Consider the following 22,304-nt stretch of genomic DNA (forward strand, 5'->3'; position numbering starts at 1 on the left):
GTAAAAAGGGGAATCTATCAGCCGTACTGTGTAAAAGGGGCTCTACCTGGTGTAGTGGCGCTACTGTGCGGTGTAATTTAAATAATAGAGACTACTGTGCACCGTAGTATGAATTGGGATTCTTTTGTGGCCACACACCTTCCCCATGAAGCCATGACCCTATATTTTTTGGAACGGCTGCGGCGCACACTGCCCTTATATTACATAAGTGTGGGGGCCGCTGTTGCTGTTTTTTGCACACAGCGCTAAAATGTCTAGTTACGGCACTGGTGCACAGTTGCTTGACACAGAAAACTACAACAAAAAAGTATTCCCAGTTTGGCCCAATAGAAAGTTGATTAGAAAAATGTACTGAGTCCGAAAAGAACACAAACACACACATATACATAGATATATAGACATATATATATATATAAATGACACAACTGTATTATAAATCGAAACAATAAATCAAATACTAACCAAACAGTTCTTTATCATTCTCAGCAAGCTCATTGAAATCAGCTTTCAAATCACAGCAAAGCTCGTGCCAAGCCTTTCTGGTGGCATTTCTGTCTTTATAAACTTCAAGAGTTTTATCCCACAAAACTGGTCTGATTTCTACCAAGGAAATCAGTCTCTCAGTGTCAATATCTAGCTCTGCCATTTTCTCCAAACTACGCCTGCAGTGAGTGCACTGATGTGGGCGGGTTGTAGTGTTTTTATCAATAAACCATGTGATGTATGGGTGAGGAAACACATCGTTCCCGGCGAATAGCTGTTGTGTGTGTAAGCACTCATTGACAGTGCTTATACACTGAATCAGACAGACGGCAGGAGCACGGGCCGGCAGCCGGACTATTCAGTGGTGAGTCCCGGCTGTTACCCGGCAGCTGGGCCGGCACCGTGCCGTGTGTAAGGACACATTGCGCTGCATGTGTCTTTACATCACGGCAGCAGTTAAAAGCCGGCCGTGTGTTTGCCGGGCGGCGACAGCTGCCTCGTGTGTTTTAGCACTTACAGAGCAGCTCTGGAGCTGTTACAGTGCCCAGCTGCTGCAAGAAATAAGCTTGAATGCTTAAGGGGCTGGGGCATAGCCAACATGAGCCCTACACCGAAGGAGGGTGGAGGTGTTTAATGCGAACTAGGGGTCATCCAAGCGCCGCAAAAGGCCGCCATGCCCTGCACGCCCCTTTTCTCTTTTCATATGCAGACGAGGGTTGAAGCCAACTTTGACCCACTGCTTGGATGACATCACCATATGCAAATCCATCTGCTGCAGGCCTTCCCCCAGGAATGCTTGCACTAGTTGTTGCATTTGGTTTGTTGTTTGGGGGTGCTTCAGTATTAGGCAGCCTTCTGCCCTCCCATGTTCATCTGAAAATATGTGTTCTCCCTGCAGTTGTTGTCCCCAGATGAGAGTTCCCTTGTGCTGCCTCAGTTGAATCTCCTTTACTTGACAGAGATGTGCCTGAGCAGCGGCCCTCCCCAGCCCTATCCCAAATCATACTTATTTTGCATAGGAGATACCATGGTCATGAAGGTTGTTCTCCCAGGGTGAGGTTCATTCATTGCATTCTGGGTATGCTGACCCCTGTGATTTCCCCAAATGTGGGAAACTCGACTGCATTATTTGTGGTAGTGGGGAACTGTGTTTGTGCTTTCCTCTGGTCAGCTCTGGTAAAAGTCAGATTTCTTTGTTTCAGATCTTCCTCTAGCCTTGTTCTTCTTTCGAGAGTTCCCTTGTGCTGCCTCAGTTGGATCTCCTTCACTTGACAGGGGGGTGCCCGAGCAGCGACCCTCCCCAGCTCTAGCCCAACTCCTACTTACCTGCCAGGTGAGATACTATGATCATGAAGGTGCTTCTCCCAGGGCAAGGCTCACCCATTGCACTCTGGGTGTGTTGCTCCTGCGATTTCCCCAAATGTGGGAAACTTGACTGCATAATTTGTGTTTCCCCTGGTCGGCTCTCGTATAATTCAGATCTCTTTGTCTCAGGTCTCTCTCCAGCCTAGATTGCTGTCTGTTTCCACTTCTCTTTTCTTGAGCCGCTCCCTTCTATGCCCTTGCGCACTATCCTGACTTCTCCCGTCTGCTTACTTTGTGCCTTCCAACGCACAATGCGAACTACAGGTAGTGCTGCAGGGCCCACACCCTTTTACTTGCCTTACAGAGCAGCTCTGGAGCTGTTACAGTGCCCAGTTGCTGCAAGAAATCAGCTTGAATGCTTAAGGGGCTGGGGCATAGCCAACATGAGCCCCACACCGAAGGAGGGTGGAGGTGTTTAATGCGAACTAGTGGTCATCCAAGCGCCGCAAAAGGCCGCCATGCCCTGCACGCCCCTTTTCTCTTTTCATATGCAGACGAGGGTTGAAGCCAACTTTTACCCACTGCTTGGATGACATCACCATATGCAAATCCATCTGCTGCAGGCCTTCCCCCAGGAATGCTTGCACTAGTTGTTGCTTTTGGTTTGTTGTTTGGGGGTGCTTGAGTATTAGGCAGCCTTCTGCCCTCCCATGTTCATCTGAAAATATGTGTTCTCCCTGCAGTTGTTGTCCCCAGATGAGAGTTCCCTTGTGCTGCCTCAGTTGAATCTCCTTTACTTGACAGAGATGTGCCTGAGCAGCGGCCCTCCCCAGCCCTATCCCAAATCATACTTATTTTGCATAGGAGATACCATGGTCATGAAGATTGTTCTCCCAGGGTGAGGTTCATTCATTGCATTCTGGGTATGCTGACCCCTGTGATTTCCCCAAATGTGGGAAACTCGACTGCATTATTTGTGGTAGTGGGGGACTGTGTTTGTGTTTTCCTCTGGTCAGCTCTGATAAAAGTCAGATTTCTTTGTCTCATTTCTTCCTCTAGCCTTATTCTTCTTTCGAGAGTTCCCTTGTGCTGCCTCAGTTGGATCTCCTTCACTTGACAGGGGAGTGCTTGAGCAGCGACCCTCCCCAGCTCTAGCCCAACTCCTACTTACCTTCCAGGTGAGATACTATGATCATGAAGGTGCTTCTCCCAGGGCAAGGCTCACCCATTGCACTCTGGGTGTGCTGCCCCTGTGATTTCCCCAAATGTGGGAAACTTGACTGCATAATTTGTATTTCCACTGGTCGGCTTTCATATAATTCAGATCTCTTTGTCTCAGGTCTCTCTCCAGCCTAGTTTGCTGTCTGTTTCCACTTCTTTTTTTTTGAGCCACTCCCTTCTATACCCTTGTGCACTATCCTGACTTCTCCTCCTGTCTGCTTACTTTGTGCCTTCCAATGCACAATGCAAACTACAGGCAGTGCTGCAGGGCCCACACCCTTTTACTTGCCTTACAGAGCAGCTCTGGAGCTGTTACAGTGCCAAGCTGCTGCAAGAAATCAGCTTGAATGCTTCAGGGGCTGGGGCATTGCCAACATGAGCCCCACACCGAAGGAGGGTGGGGGTGTTTAATGCGAACTAAGGGTCATCCAAGCGCCGCAAAAGGCCGCCATGCCCTGCATACCCCTATTCTCTTTTCATATGCAGATGAGGGTTCCAGCCAACTTTGGCACACTGCTTGGATGACATCACTGTATGCAAATCCGTCTTCTGCAGACCTTCCCCCAGGAATGCTTGTACTAGTTGTTGCATTTGGTTTGTTGTTTGGGGGTGCTTCAGTATTAGGCAGCCTTCTGCCCTCCCATGTTCATTTGAAAATATGTGTTCTCCCTGCAGTTGTTGTCCCCAGATGAGAGTTCCCTTGTGCTGCCTCAGTTGAATCTCCTTTACTTGACAGAGATATGCCTGAGCAGCGGCCCTCCCCAGCCCTATCCCAAATCATACTTATTTTGCATAGGAGATACCATGGTCATGAAGATTGTTCTCCCAGGGTGAGGTTCATTCATTGCATTCTGGGTATGCTGACCCCTGTGATTTCCCCAAATGTGGGAAACTCGACTGCATTATTTGTGGTAGTGGGGGACTGTTTGTGCTTTCCTCTGGTCAGCTCTGGTAACAGTCAGATTTCTTTGTCTCAGATCCTCCTCTAGCCTTGTTCTTCTTTCGAGAGTTCCCTTGTGCTGCCTCAGTTGGATCTCCTTCACTTGACAGGGGGGTGCCCGAGCAGCGACCCTCCCCAGCTCTAGCGCAACTCCTACTTACCTGCCAGGTGAGATACTATGATCAGGAAGGTGCTTCTCCCAGGGCAAGGCTCACCCATTGCACTCTGGGTGTGCTGCTCCTGTGATTTCCCCAAATGTGGGACACTTGACTGCATAATTTGTGTTTCCCCTGGTCGGCTTTCATTTAATTCAGATCTCTTTGTCTCAGGTCTCTCTCCAGCCTAGTTTGCTGTCTGTTTCCACTTCTTTTTTTTTTAGCCCCTCCCTTCTATACCCTTGTGCACTATCCTGACTTCTCCTCATGTCTGTTTACTTTGTGCCTTCCAACGGACAATGCGAACTACAGGTAGTGCTGCAGGGCCCACACCCTTTTACTTGCCTTACAGAGCAGCTCTGGAGCTGTTACAGTGCCAAGCTGCTGCAAGAAATCAGCTTGAATGCTTCAAAGGCTGGGGCATTGCCAACATGAGCCCCACACCGAAGGAGGGTGGAGGTGTTTAATGCGAACTAGGGGTCATCAAAGCCGCAAAAGGCCGCCATGCCCTGCATACCCCTTTTCTCTTTTCAGATGCAGACGAGGGTTGAAGCCAACTTTGACCCACTGCTTGGATGACATCACCATATGCAAATCCATCTGCTGCAGGCCTTCCCCCAGGAATGCTTGCACTAGTTGTTGCATTTGGTTTGTTGTTTGGGGGTGCTTCAGTATTAGGCAGCCTTCTGCCCTCCCATGTTCATCTGAAAATATGTGTTCTCCCTGCAGTTGTTGTCCCCAGATGAGAGTTCCCTTGTGCTGCCTCAGTTGAATCTCCTTTACTTGACAGAGATGTGCCTGAGCAGCGGCCCTCCCCAGCCCTATCCCAAATCATACTTATTTTGCATAGGAGATACCATGGTCATGAAGATTGTTCTCCCAGGGTGAGGTTCATTCATTGCATTCTGGGTATGCTGACCCCTGTGATTTCCCCAAATGTGGGAAACTCGACTGCATTATTTGTGGTAGTGGGGGACTGTGTTTGTGCTTTCCTCTGGTCACCTCTGGTAAAAGTCAGATTTCTTTGTCTCAGATCTTCCTCTAGCCTTGTTCCTCTTTTGAGAGTTCCCTTGTGCTGCCTCAGTTGGATCTCCTTCACTTGACAGGGGGGTGCTTGAGCAGCGACCCTCCCCAGCTCTAGCCCAACTCCTACTTACCTGCCAGGTAAGATACTATGATCATGAAGGTGCTTCTCCCAGGGCAAGGCTCACCCATTGCACTCTGGGTGTGCTGCCCCTGTGATTTCCCCAAATGTGGGAAACTTGACTGCATAATTTGTGTTTCCACTGGTCGGCTATCATATAATTCAGATCTCTTTGTCTCAGGTCTTTCTCCAGCCTAGTTTGCTGTCTGTTTCCACTTCTATTTTTTTGAGCCCCTCCCTTCTATACCCTTGTGCACTATCCTGACTTCTCCTCCTGTCTGCTTACTTTGTGCCTTCCAATGCACAATGCAAACTACAGGCAGTGCTGCAGGGCCCACACCCTTTTACTTGCCTTACAGAGCAGCTCTGGAGCTGTTACAGTGCCAAGCTGCTGCAAGAAATCAGCTTGAATGCTTCAGGGGCTGGGGCATTGCCAACATGAGCCCCACACCGAAGGAGGGTGGGGGTGTTTAATGCGAACTAAGGGTCATCCAAGCGCCGCAAAAGGCCGCCATGCCCTGCATACCCCTATTCTCTTTTCATATGCAGATGAGGGTTCCAGCCAACTTTGGCCCACTGCTTGGATGACATCACTGTATGCAAATCCGTCTTCTGCAGACCTTCCCCCAGGAATGCTTGTACTAGTTGTTGCATTTGGTTTGTTGTTTGGGGGTGCTTCAGTATTAGGCAGCCTTCTGCCCTCCCATGTTCATTTGAAAATATGTGTTCTCCCTGCAGTTGTTGTCCCCAGATGAGAGTTTCCTTGTGCTGCCTCAGTTGAATCTCCTTTACTTGACAGAGATATGCCTGAGCAGCGGCCCTCCCCAGCCCTATCCCAAATCGTACTTATTTTGCATAGGAGATACCATGGTCATGAAGATTGTTCTCCCAGGGTGAGGTTCATTCATTGCATTCTGGGTATGCTGACCCCTGTGATTTCCCCAAATGTGGGAAACTCGACTGCATTATTTGTGGTAGTGGGGGACTGTTTGTGCTTTCCTCTGGTCAGCTCTGGTAACAGTCAGATTTCTTTGTCTCAGATCTTCCTCTAGCCTTGTTCCTCTTTTGAGAGTTCCCTTGTGCTGCCTCAGTTGGATCTCCTTCACTTGACAGGGGGGTGCCCGAGCAGCGACCCTCCCCAGCTCTAGCGCAACTCCTACTTACCTGCCAGGTGAGATACTATGATCAGGAAGGTGCTTCTCCCAGGGCAAGGCTCACCCATTGCACTCTGGGTGTGCTGCTCCTGTGATTTCCCCAAATGTGGGACACTTGACTGCATAATTTGTGTTTCCCCTGGTCGGCTTTCATATAATTCAGATCTCTTTGTCTCAGGTCTCTCTCCAGCCTAGTTTGCTGTCTGTTTCCACTTCTTTTTTTTTGAGCCCCTCCCTTCTATACCCTTGTGCACTATCCTGACTTCTCCTCCTGTCTGCTTACTTTGTGCCTTCCAACGGACAATGCGAACTACAGGTAGTGCTGCAGGGCCCACACCCTTTTACTTGCCTTACAGAGCAGCTCTGGAGCTGTTACAGTGCCAAGCTGCTGCAAGAAATCAGCTTGAATGCTTCAGGGGCTGGGGCATTGCCAACATGAGCCCCACACCGAAGGAGGGTGGGGGTGTTTAATGCGAACGAAGGGTCATCCAAGCGCCGCAAAAGGCCGCCATGCCCTGCATATCCCTATTCTCTTTTCATATGCAGATGAGGGTTCCAGCCAACTTTGGCCCACTGCTTGGATGACATCACTGTATGCAAATCCGTCTTCTGCAGACCTTCCCCCAGAAATGCTTGTACTAGTTGTTGCATTTGGTTTGTTGTTTGGGGGTGCTTCAGTATTAGGCAGCCTTCTGCCCTCCCATGTTCATTTGAAAATATGTGTTCTCCCTGCAGTTGTTGTCCCCAGATTTGAGTTCCCTTGTGCTGCCTTAGTTGAATCTCCTTTACTTGACAGAGATATGCCTGAGCAGCGGCCCTCCCCAGCCCTATCCCAAATCATACTTATTTTGCATAGGAGATACCATGGTCATGAAGATTGTTCTCCCAGGGTGAGGTTCATTCATTGCATTCTGGGTATGCTGACCCCTGTGATTTCCCCAAATGTGGGAAACTCGACTGCATTATTTGTGGTAGTGGGGGACTGTTTGTGCTTTCCTTTGGTCAGCTCTGGTAACAGTCAGATTTCTTTGTCTCAGATCCTCCTCTAGCCTTGTTCTTCTTTCGAGAGTTCCCTTGTGCTTCCTCAGTTGGATCTCCTTCACTTGACAGGGGGGTGCCCGAGCAGCGACCCTCCCCAGCTCTAGCGCAACTCCTACTTACCTGCCAGGTGAGATACTATGATCAGGAAGGTGCTTCTCCCAGGGCAAGGCTCACCCATTGCACTCTGGGTGTGCTGCTCCTGTGATTTCCCCAAATGTGGGACACTTGACTGCATAATTTGTGTTTCCCCTGGTCGGCTTTCATTTAATTCAGATCTCTTTGTCTCAGGTCTCTCTCCAGCCTAGTTTGCTGTCTGTTTCCACTTCTTTTTTTTTGAGCCCCTCCCTTCTATACCCTTGTGCACTATCCTGACTTCTCCTCCTGTCTGCTTACTTTGTGCCTTCCAACGGACAATGCGAACTACAGGTAGTGCTGCAGGGCCCACACCCTTTTACTTGCCTTACAGAGCAGCTCTGGAGCTGTTACAGTGCCAAGCTGCTGCAAGAAATCAGCTTGAATGCTTCAAGGGCTGGGGCATTGCCAACATGAGCCCCACACCGAAGGAGGGTGGAGGTGTTTAATGCGAACTAGGGGTCATCCAAGCGCTGCAAAAGGCCGCTATGCCCTGCACGCCCCTTTTCTCTTTTCATATGCAGACGAGGGTTGAAGCCAAATTTGACCCACTGCTTGGATGACATCACCATATGCAAATCCATCTGCTGCAGGCCTTCCCCCAGGAATGCTTGCACTAGTTGTTGCATTTGGTTTGTTGTTTGGGGGTGCTTCAGTATTAGGCAGCCTTCTGCCCTCCTATGTTCATCTGAAAATATGTGTTCTCCCTGCAGTTGTTGTCCCCAGATGAGAGTTCCCTTGTGCTGCCTCAGTTGAATCTCCTTTACTTGACAGAGATGTGCCTGAGCAGCGGCCCTCCCCAGCCCTATCCCAAATCATACTTATTTTGCATAGGAGATACCATGGTCATGAAGATTGTTCTCCCAGGGTGAGGTTCATTCATTGCATTCTGGGTATACTGACCTCTGTGATTTCCCCAAATGTGGGAAACTCGACTGCATTATTTGTGGTAGTGGGGGACTGTTTGTGCTTTCCTTTGGTCAGCTCTGGTAACAGTCAGATTTCTTTGTCTCAGATCCTCCTCTAGCCTTGTTCTTCTTTCGAGAGTTCCCTTGTGCTTCCTCAGTTGGATCTCCTTCACTTGACAGGGGGGTGCCCGAGCAGCGACCCTCCCCAGCTCTAGCGCAACTCCTACTTACCTGCCAGGTGAGATACTATGATCAGGAAGGTGCTTCTCCCAGGGCAAGGCTCACCCATTGCACTCTGGGTGTGCTGCTCCTGTGATTTCCCCAAATGTGGGACACTTGACTGCATAATTTGTGTTTCCCCTGGTCGGCTTTCATTTAATTCAGATCTCTTTGTCTCAGGTCTCTCTCCAGCCTAGTTTGCTGTCTGTTTCCACTTCTTTTTTTTTGAGCCCCTCCCTTCTATACCCTTGTGCACTATCCTGACTTCTCCTCCTGTCTGCTTACTTTGTGCCTTCCAACGGACAATGCGAACTACAGGTAGTGTTGCAGGGCCCACACCCTTTTACTTGCCTTACAGAGCAGCTCTGGAGCTGTTACAGTGCCAAGCTGCTGCAAGAAATCAGCTTGAATGCTTCAAGGGCTGGGGCATTGCCAACATGAGCCCTACACCGAAGGAGGGTGGAGGTGTTTAATGCGAACTAGGGGTCATCCAACCGCCGCAAAAGGCCGCTATGCCCTGCACGCCCCTTTTCTCTTTTCATATGCAGACGAGGGTTAAAGCCAACTTTGACCCACTGCTTGGATGACATCACCATATGCAAATCCATCTGCTGCAGGCCTTCCCCCAGGAATGCTTGCACTAGTTGTTGCATTTGGTTTGTTGTTTGGGGGTGCTTCAGTATTAGGCAGCCTTCTGCCCTCCCATGTTCATCTGAAAATATGTGTTCTCCCTGCAGTTGTTGTCCCCAGATGAGAGTTCCCTTGTGCTGCCTCAGTTGAATCTCCTTTACTTGACAGAGATGTGCCTGAGCAGCGGCCCTCCCCAGCCCTATCCCAAATCATACTTATTTTGCATAGGAGATACCATGGGCATGAAGATTGTTCTCCCAGGGTGAGGTTCATTCATTGCATTCTGGGTATGCTGACCCCTGTGATTTCCCCAAATGTGGGAAACTCGACTGCATTATTTGTGGTAGTGGGGGACTGTGTTTGTGCTTTCCTCTGGTCACCTCTGGTAAAAGTCAGATTTCTTTGTCTCAGATCTTCCTCTAGCCTTGTTCCTCTTTCGAGAGTTTCCTTGTGCTGCCTCAGTTGGATCTCCTTCACTTGACAGGGGGGTGCTTGAGCAGCGACCCTCCCCAGCTCTAGCCCAACTCCTACTTACCTGCCAGGTAAGATACTATGATCATGAAGGTGCTTCTCCCAGGGCAAGGCTCACCCATTGCACTCTGGGTGTGCTGCCCCTGTGATTTCCCCAAATGTGGGAAACTTGACTGCATAATTTGTGTTTCCACTGGTCGGCTTTCATATAATTCAGATCTCTTTGTCTCAGGTCTTTCTCCAGCCTAGTTTGCTGTCTGTTTCCACTTCTTTTTTTTATGAGCCCCTCCCTTCTATACCCTTGTGCACTATCCTGACTTCTCGTCCTGTCTGCTTACTTTGTGCCTTCCAATGCACAATGCAAACTACAGGTAGTGCTGCAGGGCCCACACCCTTTTACTTGCCTTACAGAGCAGCTCTGGAGCTGTTACAGTGCCAAGCTGCTGCAAAAAATTAGCTTGAATGCTTCAGGGGCTGGGGCATTGCCAACATGAGCCCCACACCGAAGGAGGGTGGGGGTGTTTAATGCGAACTAAGGGTCATCCAAGCGCCGCAAAAGGCCGCCATGCCCTGCATACCCCTTTTCTCTTTTCATATGCAGATGAGGGTTCCAGCCAACTTTGGCCCACTGCTTGGATGACATCACTGTATACAAATCCATCTTCTGCAGGCCTTCCCCCAGGAATGCTTGCACTAGTTGTTGCATTTGGTTTGTTGTTTGGGGGTGCTTCCGTATTAGGCAGCCTTCTGCCCTCCCATGTTCATCTGAAAATATGTGTTCTCCCTGCAGTTGTTGTCCCCAGATGAGAGTTCCCTTGTGCTGCCTCAGTTGAATCTCCTTTACTTGACAGAGATGTGCCTGAGCAGCGGCCCTCCCCAGCCCTATCCCAAATCATACTTATTTTGCATAGGAGATACCATGGTCATGAAGATTGTTCTCCCAGGGTGAGGTTCATTCATTGCATTCTGGGTATGCTGACCCCTGTGATTTCCCCAAATGTGGGAAACTCGACTGCATTATTTGTGGTAGTGGGGGACTGTGTTTGTGCTTTCCTCTGGTCAGCTCTGGTAATAGTCAGATTTCTTTGTCTCAGATCTTCCTCTAGCCTTGTTCTTCTTTCGATAGTTCCCTTGTGCTGCCTCAGTTGGATCTCCTTCACTTGACAGGGGGTTGCCCGAGCAGCGACCCTCCCCAGCTCTAGCCCATCTCCTACTTACCTGCCAAGTGAGATACTAAGATCAGGAAGGTGCTTCTCCCAGGGAAAGGCTCACCCAATGCACTCTGGGTGTGCTGCTCCTGCGATTTCCCCAAATGTGGGACACTTGACTGCATAATTTGTGTTTCCTCTGGTCGGCTCTCGTATAATTCAGATCTCTTTTTCTCAGGTCTCTCTCCAGCCTAGTTTGCTGTTTGTTTCCACTTCTCTTTTCTTGAGCCGCTCCCTTCTATGCCCTTGCGCACTATCCTGACCTCTCCCGTCTGCTTACTTTGTGCCTTCCAACGCACAATGCAAACTACAGGTAGTGCTACAGGGCCCACACCCTTTTACATGCTTTACAGAGCAGCTCTGGAGCTGTTACAGTGCCCAGCTGCTGCAAGAAATCAGCTTGAATGCTTCAGGGGCTGGGGCATAGCCAACATGAGCCCCACACTGAAGGAGGGTGGAGATGTTTAATGCGAATTAGGGGTCATCCAAGTGCCACAAAAGGCCGCCATGCCCTGCCATCCCTTTTTTCTTTTCATATGCAGACGAGGGTTGAAGCCAACTTTGACCCACTGCTTGGATGACATCACCATATGCAAATCCGTCTGCTGTAGGCCTTCCCCAAGGAATGCTTGCACTAGTTGTTGCATTTGGTTTGTTGTTTGGGGGTGCTTCAGTATTAGGCAGCCTTCTGCCCTCCCATGTTCATCTGAAAATATGTGTTCTCCCTGCAGTTGTTGTCCCCAGATGAGAGTTCCCTTGTGCTGCCTCAGTTGAATCTCCTTTACTTGACAGAGATGTGCCTGAGCAGCGGCCCTCCCCAGCCCTATCCCAAATCATACTTATTTTGCATAGGAGATACCATGGTCATGAAGATTGTTCTCCCAGGGTGAGGTTCATTCATTGCATTCTGGGTATGCTGACCCCTGTGATTTCCCCAAATGTGGGAAACTCGACTGCATTATTTGTGGTAGTGGGGGACTGTGTTTATGCTTTCCTCTGGTCAGCTCTGGTAAAAGTCAGATTTCTTTGTCTCAGATTATCCTCTAGCCTTGTTCCTCTTTCGAGAGTTCCCTTGTGCTACCTCAGTTGGATCTCCTTCACTTGACAGGGGGGTGCCCGAGCAGCGACCCTCCCCAGCTCTAGCCCAACTCCTACTTACCTGCCAGGTGAGATACTATGATCATGTAGGTGCTTCTCCCAGGGCAAGGCTCACCCATTGCACTCTGGGTGTGCTGCCCCTGTGATTTCCCCAAATATGGGAAACTTGACTGCATAATTTGTGTTTCCCCTGGTCGGCTCTCGTATAATTCAGATCTCTTTGTCTCAGGTCTCTCTCCAGCCTAGTTTGCTGTCTGTTTCCACTTCTCTTTTCTTGAGCCGCTCCCTTCTATGCCCTTGCGCACTATCCTGACTTCTCCAGTCTGCTTACTTTGTGCCTTCCAATGCACAATGCGAATTACAGGTAGTGCTGCAGGGCCCACACCCTTTTACTTGCCTAACAGAGCAGCTCTGGAGCTGTTACAGTGCCCAGCTGCTGCAAGAAATCAGCTTGAATGCTTAAGGGGCCATCCAAGTGCCGCAAAAGGCCGCCATGCCCTGCATACCCCTTTTCTCTTTTCATATGCAGATGAGGGTTCCAGCCAACTTTGGCCCACTGCTTGGATGACATCACTATGCAAATCCGTCTTCTGTAGACCTTCCCCCAGGAATGCTTGTACTAGTTGTTGCATTTGGTTTGTTGTTTGGGGGTGCTTCAGTATTAGGCAGCCTTCTGCCCTCCCATGTTCATTTGAATATATGTGTTCTCCCTGCAGTTGTTGTCCCCAGATGAGAGTTCCCTTGTGCTGCCTCAGTTGAATCTCCTTTACTTGACAGAGATATGCCTGAGCAGCGGCCCTCCCCAGCCCTATCCCAAATCATACTTATTTTGCATAGGAGATACCATGGTCATGAAGATTGTTCTCCCAGGGTGAGGTTCATTCATTGCATTCTGGGTATGCTGACCCCTGTGATTTCCCCAAATGTGGGAAACTCGACTGCATTATTTGTGGTAGTGGGGGACTGTGTTTGTGCTTTCCTCTGGTCACCTCTGGTAAAAGTCAGATTTCTTTGTCTCAGATCTTCCTCTAGCCTTGTTCCTCTTTCGAGAGTTTCCTTGTGCTGCCTCAGTTGGATCTCCTTCACTTGACAGGGGGGTGCTTGAGCAGCGACCCTCCCCAGCTCTAGCCCAACTCCTACTTACCTGCCAGGTAAGATACTATGATCATGAAGGTGCTTCTCCCAGGGCAAGGCTCACCCATTGCACTCTGGGTGTGCTGCCCCTGTGATTTCCCCAAATGTGGGAAACTTGACTGCATAATTTGTGTTTCCACTGGTCGGCTTTCATATAATTCAGATCTCTTTGTCTCAGGTCTTTCTCCAGCCTAGTTTGCTGTCTGTTTCCACTTCTTTTTTTTTATGAGCCCCTCCCTTCTATACCCTTGTGCACTATCCTGACTTCTCCTCCTGTCTGCTTACCTTGTGCCTTCCAATGCACAATGCAAACTACAGGTAGTGCTGCAGGGCCCACACCCTTTTACTTGCCTTACAGAGCAGCTCTGGAGCTGTTACAGTGCCAAGCTGCTGCAAAAAATTAGCTTGAATGCTTCAGGGGCTGGGGCATTGCCAACATGAGCCCCACACCGAAGGAGGGTGGGGGTGTTTAATGCAAACTAAGGGTCATCCAAGCGCCGCAAAAGGCCGCCATGCCCTGCATACCCCTTTTCTCTTTTCATATGCAGATGAGGGTTCCAGCCAACTTTGGCCCACTGCTTGGATGACATCACTGTATACAAATCCATCTTCTGCAGGCCTTCCCCCAGGAATGCTTGCACTAGTTGTTGCATTTGGTTTGTTGTTTGGGGGTGCTTCCGTATTAGGCAGCCTTCTGCCCTCCCATGTTCATCTGAAAATATGTGTTCTCCCTGCAGTTGTTGTCCCCAGATGAGAGTTCCCTTGTGCTGCCTCAGTTGAATCTCCTTTACTTGACAGAGATGTGCCTGAGCAGCGGCCCTCCCCAGCCCTATCCCAAATCATACTTATTTTGCATAGGAGATACCATGGTCATGAAGATTGTTCTCCCAGGGTGAGGTTCATTCATTGCATTCTGGGTATGCTGACCCCTGTGATTTCCCCAAATGTGGGAAACTCGACTGCATTATTTGTGGTAGTGGGGGACTGTGTTTGTGCTTTCCTCTGGTCAGCTCTGGTAATAGTCAGATTTCTTTGTTTCAGATCTTCCTCTAGCCTTGTTCTTCTTTCGATAGTTCCCTTGTGCTGCCTCAGTTGGATCTCCTTCACTTGACAGGGGGTTGCCCGAGCAGCGACCCTCCCCAGCTCTAGCCCATCTCCTACTTACCTGCCAAGTGAGATACTAAGATCAGGAAGGTGCTTCTCCCAGGGCAAGGCTCACCCATTGCACTCTGGGTGTGCTGCTCCTGTGATTTCCCCAAATGTGGGACACTTGACTGCATAATTTGTGTTTCCTCTGGTCGGCTCTCGTATAATTCAGATCTCTTTTTCTCAGGTCTCTCTCCAGCCTAGTTTGCTGTTTGTTTCCACTTCTCTTTTCTTGAGCCGCTCCCTTCTATGCCCTTGCGCACTATCCTGACCTCTCCCGTCTGCTTACTTTGTGCCTTCCAACGCACAATGCAAACTACAGGTAGTGCTGCAGGGCCCACACCCTTTTACATGCTTTACAGAGCAGCTCTGGAGCTGTTACAGTGCCCAGCTGCTGCAAGAAATCAGCTTGAATGCTTCAGGGGCTGGGGCATAGCCAACATGAGCCCCACACTGAAGGAGGGTGGAGATGTTTAATGCGAATTAGGGGTCATCCAAGCGCCACAAAAGGCCGCCATGCCCTGCCATCCCTTTTTTCTTTTCATATGCAGACGAGGGTTGAAGCCAACTTTGACCCACTGCTTGGATGACATCACCATATGCAAATCCGTCTGCTGTAGGCCTTCCCCAAGGAATGCTTGCACTAGTTGTTGCATTTGGTTTGTTGTTTGGGGGTGCTTCAGTATTAGGCAGCCTTCTGCCCTCCCATGTTCATCTGAAAATATGTGTTCTCCCTGCAGTTGTTGTCCCCAGATGAGAGTTCCCTTGTGCTGCCTCAGTTGAATCTCCTTTACTTGACAGAGATGTGCCTGAGCAGCGGCCCTCCCCAGCCCTATCCCAAATCATACTTATTTTGCATAGGAGATACCATGGTCATGAAGATTGTTCTCCCAGGGTGAGGTTCATTCATTGCATTCTGGGTATGCTGACCCCTGTGATTTCCCCAAATGTGGGAAACTCGACTGCATTATTTGTGGTAGTGGGGGACTGTGTTTGTGCTTTCCTCTGGTCAGCTCTGGTAAAAGTCAGATTTCTTTGTCTCAGATTATCCTCTAGCCTTGTTCCTCTTTCGAGAGTTCCCTTGTGCTACCTCAGTTGGATCTCCTTCACTTGACAGGGGGTGCCCGAGCAGCGACCCTCCCCAGCTCTAGCCCAACTCCTACTTACCTGCCAGGTGAGATACTATGATCATGTAGGTGCTTCTCCCAGGGCAAGGCTCACCCATTGCACTCTGGGTGTGCTGCCCCTGTGATTTCCCCAAATATGGGAAACTTGACTGCATAATTTGTGTTTCCCCTGGTCGGCTCTCGTATAATTCAGATCTCTTTGTCTCAGGTCTCTCTCCAGCCTAGTTTGCTGTCTGTTTCCACTTCTCTTTTCTTGAGCCGCTCCCTTCTATGCCCTTGCGCACTATCCTGACTTCTCCAGTCTGCTTACTTTGTGCCTTCCAATGCACAATGCGAACTACAGGTAGTGCTGCAGGGCCCACACCCTTTTACTTGCCTAACAGAGCAGCTCTGGAGCTGTTACAGTGCCCAGCTGCTGCAAGAAATCAGCTTGAATGCTTAAGGGGCCATCCAAGTGCCGCAAAAGGCCGCCATGCCCTGCATACCCCTTTTCTCTTTTCATATGCAGATGAGGGTTCCAGCCAACTTTGGCCCACTGCTTGGATGACATCACTATGCAAATCCGTCTTCTGTAGACCTTCCCCCAGGAATGCTTGTACTAGTTGTTGCATTTGGTTTGTTGTTTGGGGGTGCTTCAGTATTAGGCAGCCTTCTGCCCTCCCATGTTCATTTGAATATATGTGTTCTCCCTGCAGTTGTTGTCCCCAGATGAGAGTTCCCTTGTGCTGCCTCAGTTGAATCTCCTTTACTTGACAGAGATATGCCTGAGCAGCGGCCCTCCCCAGCCCAATCCCAAATCATACTTATTTTGCATAGGAGATACCATGGTCATGAAGATTGTTCTCCCAGGGTGAGGTTCATTCATTGCATTCTGGGTATGCTGACCCCTGTGATTTCCCCAAATGTGGGAAACTCAACTGCATTATTTGTGGTAGTGGGGGACTGTGTTTGTGCTTTCCTCTGGTCAGCTCTGGTAAAAGTCAGATTTCTTTGTCTCAGATCTTCCTCTAGCCTTGTTCTTCTTTCGAGAGTTCCCTTGTGCTGCCTCAGTTGGATCTCCTTCACTTGACAGGGGGGTGCCCGAGCAGCGACCCTCCCCAGCTCTAGCCTAACTCCTACTTACCTGCCAGGTGAGATACTATGATCAGGAAGGTGCTTCTCCCAGGGCAAATCTCACCCATTGCACTCTTGGTGTGCTGCTCCTGCGATTTCCCCAAATGTGGGACACTTGACTGCATAATGTGTGTTTCTTCTGGTCGGCTCTCGTATAATTCAGATTTCTTTGTCTCAGGTCTCTCTCCAGCCTAGTTTGCTGTCTGTTTCCACTTCTCTTTTCTTGAGCCGCTCCCTTCTATGCCTTTGCGCACTATCCTGACTACTCCCGTCTGCTTACTTTGTGCCTTCCAATGCACAATGCGAACTACAGGTAGTGCTGCAGGGCCCACACCCTTTTACTTGCCTTACAGAGCAGCTTTGGAGCTGTTACAGTGCCCAGCTGCTGCAAGAAATCAGCTTGAATGCTTCAGGGGCTGGGGCATAGCCAACATGAGCCCCACACCGAAGGAAAGTGCGAGGTGCGTCCTTTCTTGCCAGAGGTAGGGGCAGAGGAAAAAAGCTGCACAACACAGCTAGCTTCCAGGAACAGAAGTCCTCCCAGGCCTCTACAAAATCTACTGCATGACGCTGGGGCTCCACTGGCGGAGTCCGGCCCATGAGATGTCATGCAGCCGCTCTAACCACGCCTCCTGTTTCTCCGTTGCCGACCCAATATTGAAACCCTGCCCCCGCACCGCTCCATCTCCGACTTGGAAATGGAGTGTTGTTGACCCCCCTCCCCCCCCCCCCCCTGCACCGATTGACAGGCAGAGGCGATCGAATTATCTGCGGGGTGCCGCAGAAAATGCAGGCGGATGCGTATGCTCTTAGCAATTTTTGCAGTTGGATTGCTTATTGCGATTGCAATCCAACCTGAATCAGGCCCTATTACCTATCACAATGCACTGCGGGTAGTACAAAATGGGGTTAATATAGGAGAAAAACCCCCAGAGCTGTGCTCCTTAACTGTCCCTGGTGGCTAGTGGAGCAGCTGCCCAGTAATCAGTGTCCACGCCAGTGCGCACAATGCCCGCCCCCTACAGCCACGCTGGATCACGGTATAGTGTGTGCACAGAAGCCCCTTACCACCCTTTCATCAGCGGCCTCGTGATCCCGGAGGGCGGTGTGTGTGTGACTGACCTTAGGAAGAAACCGGAGCCTCCGCTGCAGTGACCCAGCAACCGGGGCACGGGAGTATACTGCGCCGCTGGGAGTGATGGAGCTGCAGTAAATATGTCTATTAGACCTAGCCTGCTGCAGCCCTTGTAGATTCTTATTAAAAAAGTTCTTCTTTTCTTGTCAAAATTAATAGCTAAGAATAGGATGCCTGAGGCAGAACCCTGTTAAGTGGCCTGCTACTGAAGGCACCAACTACAAACTGAGCTCCCTGTTCATGGAAGCGAGGTTATAGAGGAGGGGGCGCTGAGTATCTTGGGAACAGTCAAAAGCTTTGAGCTTGTTGGTGCCTCAGATCAAGGTCCTACTCTACACCCCAATGTGAATCCTTGTGGAGTCCAGTGTACCCCACAGAAGAAAAAAATGTGTCACAACCATTGGCAGCAACATTAGAATAGCTGCTGATGGGCACAATTGAGAAAGGAAGGGGGGAAAACATTTGAATCCAGAACATATATGTAATTCGAATATGTAATTTGTACCTTCCTACTTTAAAATGTAATGGATGAACCTCACCCTGTGAGAACTATCTTCATGATCAAGAGATCTCATATGCAAGATAAGTATGTGTTGGGATAGGGCTGTGGAGGGCGGCTGCTCGGGCACACCCCCGTCAAGTTAAGGAGATTCAACTGAGGAAGCACAAGGGAACTCTCATCTGGGGACAACAACTGCAGGGAGAACACATTTTCAGATGAATGTGGGAGGGCAGAAGGCTGCCTAATACTGAAGCACCCCCAAACAACAAACCAAATGCAACAACTAGTGCAAGCATTCCTGGGGGAAGGCCTGCAGCAGATGGATCCAGTAACAGCTCCAGAGTTGCTCTACAAGACAAGTAAAAGGGTGTGAGCCCTGCAGCACCACCTGTACTTTGCATACACACATATATTGGACAGCATCTCTTATATGCCCCAGGGTCAATAAAATAGTATCCTTATCTAGGGTATCCATCCCCTCAGATAAGGTATCCGTCCATGCTGCTACAGCACTACACACCCAGGCCGACGCAATTGCCGGTCTGAGTAAGGTACCCGAATGTGTATAAATTGACTTCAGGGTTATCTCCTGTTTGCGGTCAGCAGACTCTTTGAGGGTAGCCGTATCCTGGGACAGGAGGGCTACCTTCTTAGATAAGCGTGTTAATGCTTTGTCCACCCTAGGGGAGGATTCCCATCTTAACCTATCCATTGATGGGAAAGGATACGCCATAAGAATCCTTTTGGAAATCTGCAGTCTTTTATCTGGAGATTCCCAAGCTTTTTCACATAACTCGTTCAGCTCGTGTGAGGGGGGAAAGGTTACCTCAGGCTTCTTTCCCTTGTACTTATGTACCCTCTTGTCAGGGACAGGGGGTTCCTCTGTGATGTGCAAAACATCTTTTATTGCCATAATCCTATATCGAATGGATTTTGCCAATTTTGGCTGTAACTTTGCATCATCGTAATCGACACTGGAGTCAGAATCCGTGTCAGTATCTGTGTCAACAATCTGGGATAGTGGGCGCTTATGAGACCCTGACAGTCCCTGCGACATAGGATCAGGCATGGGTTGAGACCCTGACTGTCCCGAAGCTTCAGCCTTGTCTAATCTTTTGTGCAATGAGTTTACACTAGCATTTAAAACATTCCACATATCCATCCAATCAGCTGTCGGCGGAGACACCACATTAATTTGCTCCCGCTCCTTTCTAATATAGCCTTCTTCCTCAGACATGTCGACACACGTGTACCGACACACCACACACACAGGGAATGCTTTTTCTGAAGACAGTTTCCCCACAAGGCCCTTTGGAGAGACAGAGAGAGAGAGTATGCCAGCACACACCCCAGCGCTATATAACCCAGGAATAACACAGTAACTTAATGTTTGCCCAGTAGTGCTGCTGTATGTAATTTGCGCCGAATTATGTGCCCCCCCCCCCTCTTTTCAACCCTCTTGTCTACCGTGGTTTCAGCAGGGGAGAGTCTGGGGAACTTCCTCAGCGGTGCTGTGGAGAAAAAATGGCGCTGGTGAGTGATGAGGGAGAAGCCCCGCCCCCTCAGCTGCGGGCTTCTGTCCCGCTTAAACTGTAAAATTGGCGGGGGCTCATATATATATACAGTGCCCAGCTGTATATGTGTTATATTTTTGGCAAAAAGAGGTTTATATTGCTGCCCAGGGCGCCCCCCCTGCGCCCTGCACCCTTACAGTGACCAGAGTATGTGAGGTGTATGGGAGCAATGGCGCACAGCTGCAGTGCTGTGCGTTACTTCAGTGAAGATCATGAAGTCTTCTTCCGCCGCTGAAGTCTTTCTTTTCTTCTCATACTCACCCGGCTTCTATCTTCCGGCTCTGCGAGGGGGACGGCGGCGCGGCTCTGGGACGGACGGCGAGGGTGAGATCCTGTGTACCAATCCCTCTGGAGCTAATGGTGTCCAGTAGCCTAAGAAGCAGGGCCTTGCAACTCAGAGAGTAGGGCTGCTTCTCTCCCCTCAGTCCCTCGATGCAGGGAGTCTGTTGCCAGCAGTGCTCCCTGAAAATTAAAAACCTAACAAAATACTTTCTGTCAGAAAGCTCAGGAGAGCTCCTGAAAAGCACCCAGTTTCCACTGGGCACAGTATCAAACTGAGGTATGGAGGAGGGGCATAGAGGGAGGAGCCACTGCACACCCAGAACTAAAGTCTTTCTTAAAGTGCCCATGTCTCCTGTGGAGCCCGTCTATCCCCATGGTCCTTACGGAGTCCCCAGCATCCTCTAGGACGTTAGAGAAAATAGGATTTTAATACCTACCGGTAAATCCTTTTCTCTTAGTCCGTAGAGGATGCTGGGCACCCGTCCCAGTGCGTACTGTGTCTGCAGTTATTAAATGGCCCTTAACTCCAGAACATTTATGTGGAGACAACTTTCCCGACTTGACCATCTTCCTTGGATGTTTTCACCCTGTGTGACTGCTTCCCAGCCTCGGAGGGTTGCATCCGTGGTCCCTAGGATCCAGTCCTGGATCCCGAACCATCGCCCCTCTAGGAGGTGAGAACTGTGCAGCCGCCAATGGAGTGATATTCTGGTCTTGGAAGACAGGATTATCCTCCGGTGCATGTGTAGGTGGGATCCGGACCACTTGTCCAACAGGTCCCACTGGAACACTCTAGCATGGAACCTGCCAAACTGAATGGCCTCGTAGGCCGCAACCATCTTGCCCAGCAACCGAATGCATTGATGGATTAACACTCTTGCTGGTTTCAGAATTTGTTTGACCAGACTCTGGATCTCCATAGCCTTTCCACTGGAAGAAAACCTCTTCTGTGTCCAGTATCACTCCCAAAAACAACAACCGTGTCATTGGGACCAACTGCGATTTTGGCAAGTTTAGGAGCCAACCATGTTGTTGAAGAACTGTCAGGGAGAGTGCAATGTTTTGCAACAACTGGTCCCTGGATCTCGCCTTTATCAAGAGATCATCCAAGTACGGGATAATTGTGACTCCTTGCTTGCGAAGGAGAACCATCATTTCCGCCATCACCCTGGTGAAAATCCTCGGAGCCGTGGACAGACCAAACGGCAATGTCTGAAATTGGTAATGACAATCCTGAATTGCAAACCTCAGGTAGCTTGATGCAGTGGCTAAACGGGAACATGTAAGTAGGCATCCTTATGTCTACCAAAACCATGAAATCTCCTTCCTCCGGACCGGAGATCCCTACCCTGAGAGATTCCATCTTGAAATTGAATTTCTTTAGGTAGAAATTGAGGGATTTCAGATTTAAGATTGGTCTGACTGAGCCGTCCGGCTTCGGGACCACGAAGAGGCTTGAATAAAAGCCTTCTCCCTGCTGACTAATGCCGATTTGAACAATCGGTGAGGGGGAACGTCTTGAAACCCCAGTTTGTACCCTTGGGACACTATTTGTAAAACCCACGAGTCCAGGTCCAAATTAATCCAGTACTGACTGAAGTGTTTTAGACGTGCCCCCACTGGTGTGGGCTCCTGCAAGAGAGCCCCAGCGTCATGCAGTGGATTTGGCAGAAGCAGAGGACGATCTCTGCTCCTGCGATCTTGAAGAGGCTATAGACCTCTTCCCTCTTCTCCTTCCTCTACCTGCAAAGAAATGGGAATCTTAACTTCTTGCATATCTATTGGGCCAAAATGACTGCGTTAGATAATGATGCGTCTTCATCCGTTGAGAGGGAACATAGGGCAAGAAGGTTGACTTACCTGCGGGAGCTGCCGAGATCAAAATAACTAGGCCGTCGCCAAACAAGGCTTCACCTTCATAGGGAAGAGACTCCCTTTCTTCTTGGAGTCAGCATCAGCATTCCCTTGGTGAATCCACAATGCCCTCCTATCCGAGACTGCCATGAAATTGGCCCGTGAACTCAAGAGTCCTATATCCCTTGCAGTCGTAAGTATGCTGCAGTGTCCTTGATATGATCCAACGTAAGGAGCATCCCATGTCTCCAGGATATCTATATCGGATGACAAGGTATTCGACCAATTCTTGAATACTACTACTCACCCATGCGCATGTAATGGCAGG

General features: G+C 49.7%; 28 non-coding genes across 28 annotated transcripts; all 28 read left to right on the forward strand.

The window, feature by feature from the left end:
- Window positions 1-1,485: 1,485 nt before the first annotated feature.
- Window positions 1,486-1,649, forward strand: LOC135040437 (U1 spliceosomal RNA). The gene has a single exon (XR_010234338.1). It is a non-coding gene; the product is annotated as a U1 spliceosomal RNA (small nuclear RNA).
- Window positions 1,650-1,801: 152 nt separating this feature from the next.
- Window positions 1,802-1,964, forward strand: LOC135040465 (U1 spliceosomal RNA). The gene has a single exon (XR_010234366.1). It is a non-coding gene; the product is annotated as a U1 spliceosomal RNA (small nuclear RNA).
- A 671-nt stretch (window positions 1,965-2,635) lies between these two features.
- Window positions 2,636-2,799, forward strand: LOC135040440 (U1 spliceosomal RNA). The gene has a single exon (XR_010234341.1). It is a non-coding gene; the product is annotated as a U1 spliceosomal RNA (small nuclear RNA).
- Window positions 2,800-2,951: 152 nt separating this feature from the next.
- Window positions 2,952-3,114, forward strand: LOC135040494 (U1 spliceosomal RNA). The gene has a single exon (XR_010234394.1). It is a non-coding gene; the product is annotated as a U1 spliceosomal RNA (small nuclear RNA).
- A 674-nt stretch (window positions 3,115-3,788) lies between these two features.
- LOC135040449 (U1 spliceosomal RNA) lies at window positions 3,789-3,950 on the forward strand. Its single transcript, XR_010234350.1, has one exon. It is a non-coding gene; the product is annotated as a U1 spliceosomal RNA (small nuclear RNA).
- A 152-nt stretch (window positions 3,951-4,102) lies between these two features.
- On the forward strand, window positions 4,103-4,265 carry LOC135040474 (U1 spliceosomal RNA). The gene has a single exon (XR_010234374.1). It is a non-coding gene; the product is annotated as a U1 spliceosomal RNA (small nuclear RNA).
- Window positions 4,266-4,937: 672 nt separating this feature from the next.
- LOC135040423 (U1 spliceosomal RNA) lies at window positions 4,938-5,101 on the forward strand. Its single transcript, XR_010234325.1, has one exon. It is a non-coding gene; the product is annotated as a U1 spliceosomal RNA (small nuclear RNA).
- Window positions 5,102-5,253: 152 nt separating this feature from the next.
- Window positions 5,254-5,416, forward strand: LOC135040491 (U1 spliceosomal RNA). Its single transcript, XR_010234391.1, has one exon. It is a non-coding gene; the product is annotated as a U1 spliceosomal RNA (small nuclear RNA).
- Window positions 5,417-6,090: 674 nt separating this feature from the next.
- Window positions 6,091-6,252, forward strand: LOC135040458 (U1 spliceosomal RNA). The gene has a single exon (XR_010234359.1). It is a non-coding gene; the product is annotated as a U1 spliceosomal RNA (small nuclear RNA).
- A 152-nt stretch (window positions 6,253-6,404) lies between these two features.
- LOC135040470 (U1 spliceosomal RNA) lies at window positions 6,405-6,567 on the forward strand. Its single transcript, XR_010234370.1, has one exon. It is a non-coding gene; the product is annotated as a U1 spliceosomal RNA (small nuclear RNA).
- Window positions 6,568-7,241: 674 nt separating this feature from the next.
- LOC135040455 (U1 spliceosomal RNA) lies at window positions 7,242-7,403 on the forward strand. The gene has a single exon (XR_010234356.1). It is a non-coding gene; the product is annotated as a U1 spliceosomal RNA (small nuclear RNA).
- Window positions 7,404-7,555: 152 nt separating this feature from the next.
- On the forward strand, window positions 7,556-7,718 carry LOC135040475 (U1 spliceosomal RNA). The gene has a single exon (XR_010234375.1). It is a non-coding gene; the product is annotated as a U1 spliceosomal RNA (small nuclear RNA).
- Window positions 7,719-8,392: 674 nt separating this feature from the next.
- LOC135040460 (U1 spliceosomal RNA) lies at window positions 8,393-8,554 on the forward strand. The gene has a single exon (XR_010234361.1). It is a non-coding gene; the product is annotated as a U1 spliceosomal RNA (small nuclear RNA).
- Window positions 8,555-8,706: 152 nt separating this feature from the next.
- Window positions 8,707-8,869, forward strand: LOC135040476 (U1 spliceosomal RNA). The gene has a single exon (XR_010234376.1). It is a non-coding gene; the product is annotated as a U1 spliceosomal RNA (small nuclear RNA).
- A 674-nt stretch (window positions 8,870-9,543) lies between these two features.
- Window positions 9,544-9,707, forward strand: LOC135040442 (U1 spliceosomal RNA). Its single transcript, XR_010234343.1, has one exon. It is a non-coding gene; the product is annotated as a U1 spliceosomal RNA (small nuclear RNA).
- Window positions 9,708-9,859: 152 nt separating this feature from the next.
- On the forward strand, window positions 9,860-10,022 carry LOC135040485 (U1 spliceosomal RNA). The gene has a single exon (XR_010234385.1). It is a non-coding gene; the product is annotated as a U1 spliceosomal RNA (small nuclear RNA).
- A 675-nt stretch (window positions 10,023-10,697) lies between these two features.
- Window positions 10,698-10,861, forward strand: LOC135040424 (U1 spliceosomal RNA). Its single transcript, XR_010234326.1, has one exon. It is a non-coding gene; the product is annotated as a U1 spliceosomal RNA (small nuclear RNA).
- A 152-nt stretch (window positions 10,862-11,013) lies between these two features.
- Window positions 11,014-11,176, forward strand: LOC135040501 (U1 spliceosomal RNA). Its single transcript, XR_010234401.1, has one exon. It is a non-coding gene; the product is annotated as a U1 spliceosomal RNA (small nuclear RNA).
- Window positions 11,177-11,846: 670 nt separating this feature from the next.
- LOC135040436 (U1 spliceosomal RNA) lies at window positions 11,847-12,010 on the forward strand. Its single transcript, XR_010234337.1, has one exon. It is a non-coding gene; the product is annotated as a U1 spliceosomal RNA (small nuclear RNA).
- Window positions 12,011-12,162: 152 nt separating this feature from the next.
- Window positions 12,163-12,325, forward strand: LOC135040480 (U1 spliceosomal RNA). The gene has a single exon (XR_010234380.1). It is a non-coding gene; the product is annotated as a U1 spliceosomal RNA (small nuclear RNA).
- A 604-nt stretch (window positions 12,326-12,929) lies between these two features.
- LOC135040425 (U1 spliceosomal RNA) lies at window positions 12,930-13,093 on the forward strand. Its single transcript, XR_010234327.1, has one exon. It is a non-coding gene; the product is annotated as a U1 spliceosomal RNA (small nuclear RNA).
- Window positions 13,094-13,245: 152 nt separating this feature from the next.
- On the forward strand, window positions 13,246-13,408 carry LOC135040486 (U1 spliceosomal RNA). The gene has a single exon (XR_010234386.1). It is a non-coding gene; the product is annotated as a U1 spliceosomal RNA (small nuclear RNA).
- Window positions 13,409-14,084: 676 nt separating this feature from the next.
- LOC135040426 (U1 spliceosomal RNA) lies at window positions 14,085-14,248 on the forward strand. The gene has a single exon (XR_010234328.1). It is a non-coding gene; the product is annotated as a U1 spliceosomal RNA (small nuclear RNA).
- A 152-nt stretch (window positions 14,249-14,400) lies between these two features.
- Window positions 14,401-14,563, forward strand: LOC135040499 (U1 spliceosomal RNA). Its single transcript, XR_010234399.1, has one exon. It is a non-coding gene; the product is annotated as a U1 spliceosomal RNA (small nuclear RNA).
- A 670-nt stretch (window positions 14,564-15,233) lies between these two features.
- On the forward strand, window positions 15,234-15,397 carry LOC135040427 (U1 spliceosomal RNA). Its single transcript, XR_010234329.1, has one exon. It is a non-coding gene; the product is annotated as a U1 spliceosomal RNA (small nuclear RNA).
- A 151-nt stretch (window positions 15,398-15,548) lies between these two features.
- On the forward strand, window positions 15,549-15,711 carry LOC135040481 (U1 spliceosomal RNA). Its single transcript, XR_010234381.1, has one exon. It is a non-coding gene; the product is annotated as a U1 spliceosomal RNA (small nuclear RNA).
- A 604-nt stretch (window positions 15,712-16,315) lies between these two features.
- LOC135040418 (U1 spliceosomal RNA) lies at window positions 16,316-16,479 on the forward strand. The gene has a single exon (XR_010234320.1). It is a non-coding gene; the product is annotated as a U1 spliceosomal RNA (small nuclear RNA).
- A 152-nt stretch (window positions 16,480-16,631) lies between these two features.
- On the forward strand, window positions 16,632-16,794 carry LOC135040505 (U1 spliceosomal RNA). The gene has a single exon (XR_010234404.1). It is a non-coding gene; the product is annotated as a U1 spliceosomal RNA (small nuclear RNA).
- The last annotated feature ends 5,510 nt before the right edge of the window (window positions 16,795-22,304 follow it).

The sequence above is a fragment of the Pseudophryne corroboree genome, unplaced genomic scaffold (genome assembly GCF_028390025.1).
Source record: "Pseudophryne corroboree isolate aPseCor3 unplaced genomic scaffold, aPseCor3.hap2 scaffold_74, whole genome shotgun sequence".
Taxonomy (NCBI): Eukaryota; Metazoa; Chordata; class Amphibia; order Anura; family Myobatrachidae; genus Pseudophryne; species Pseudophryne corroboree.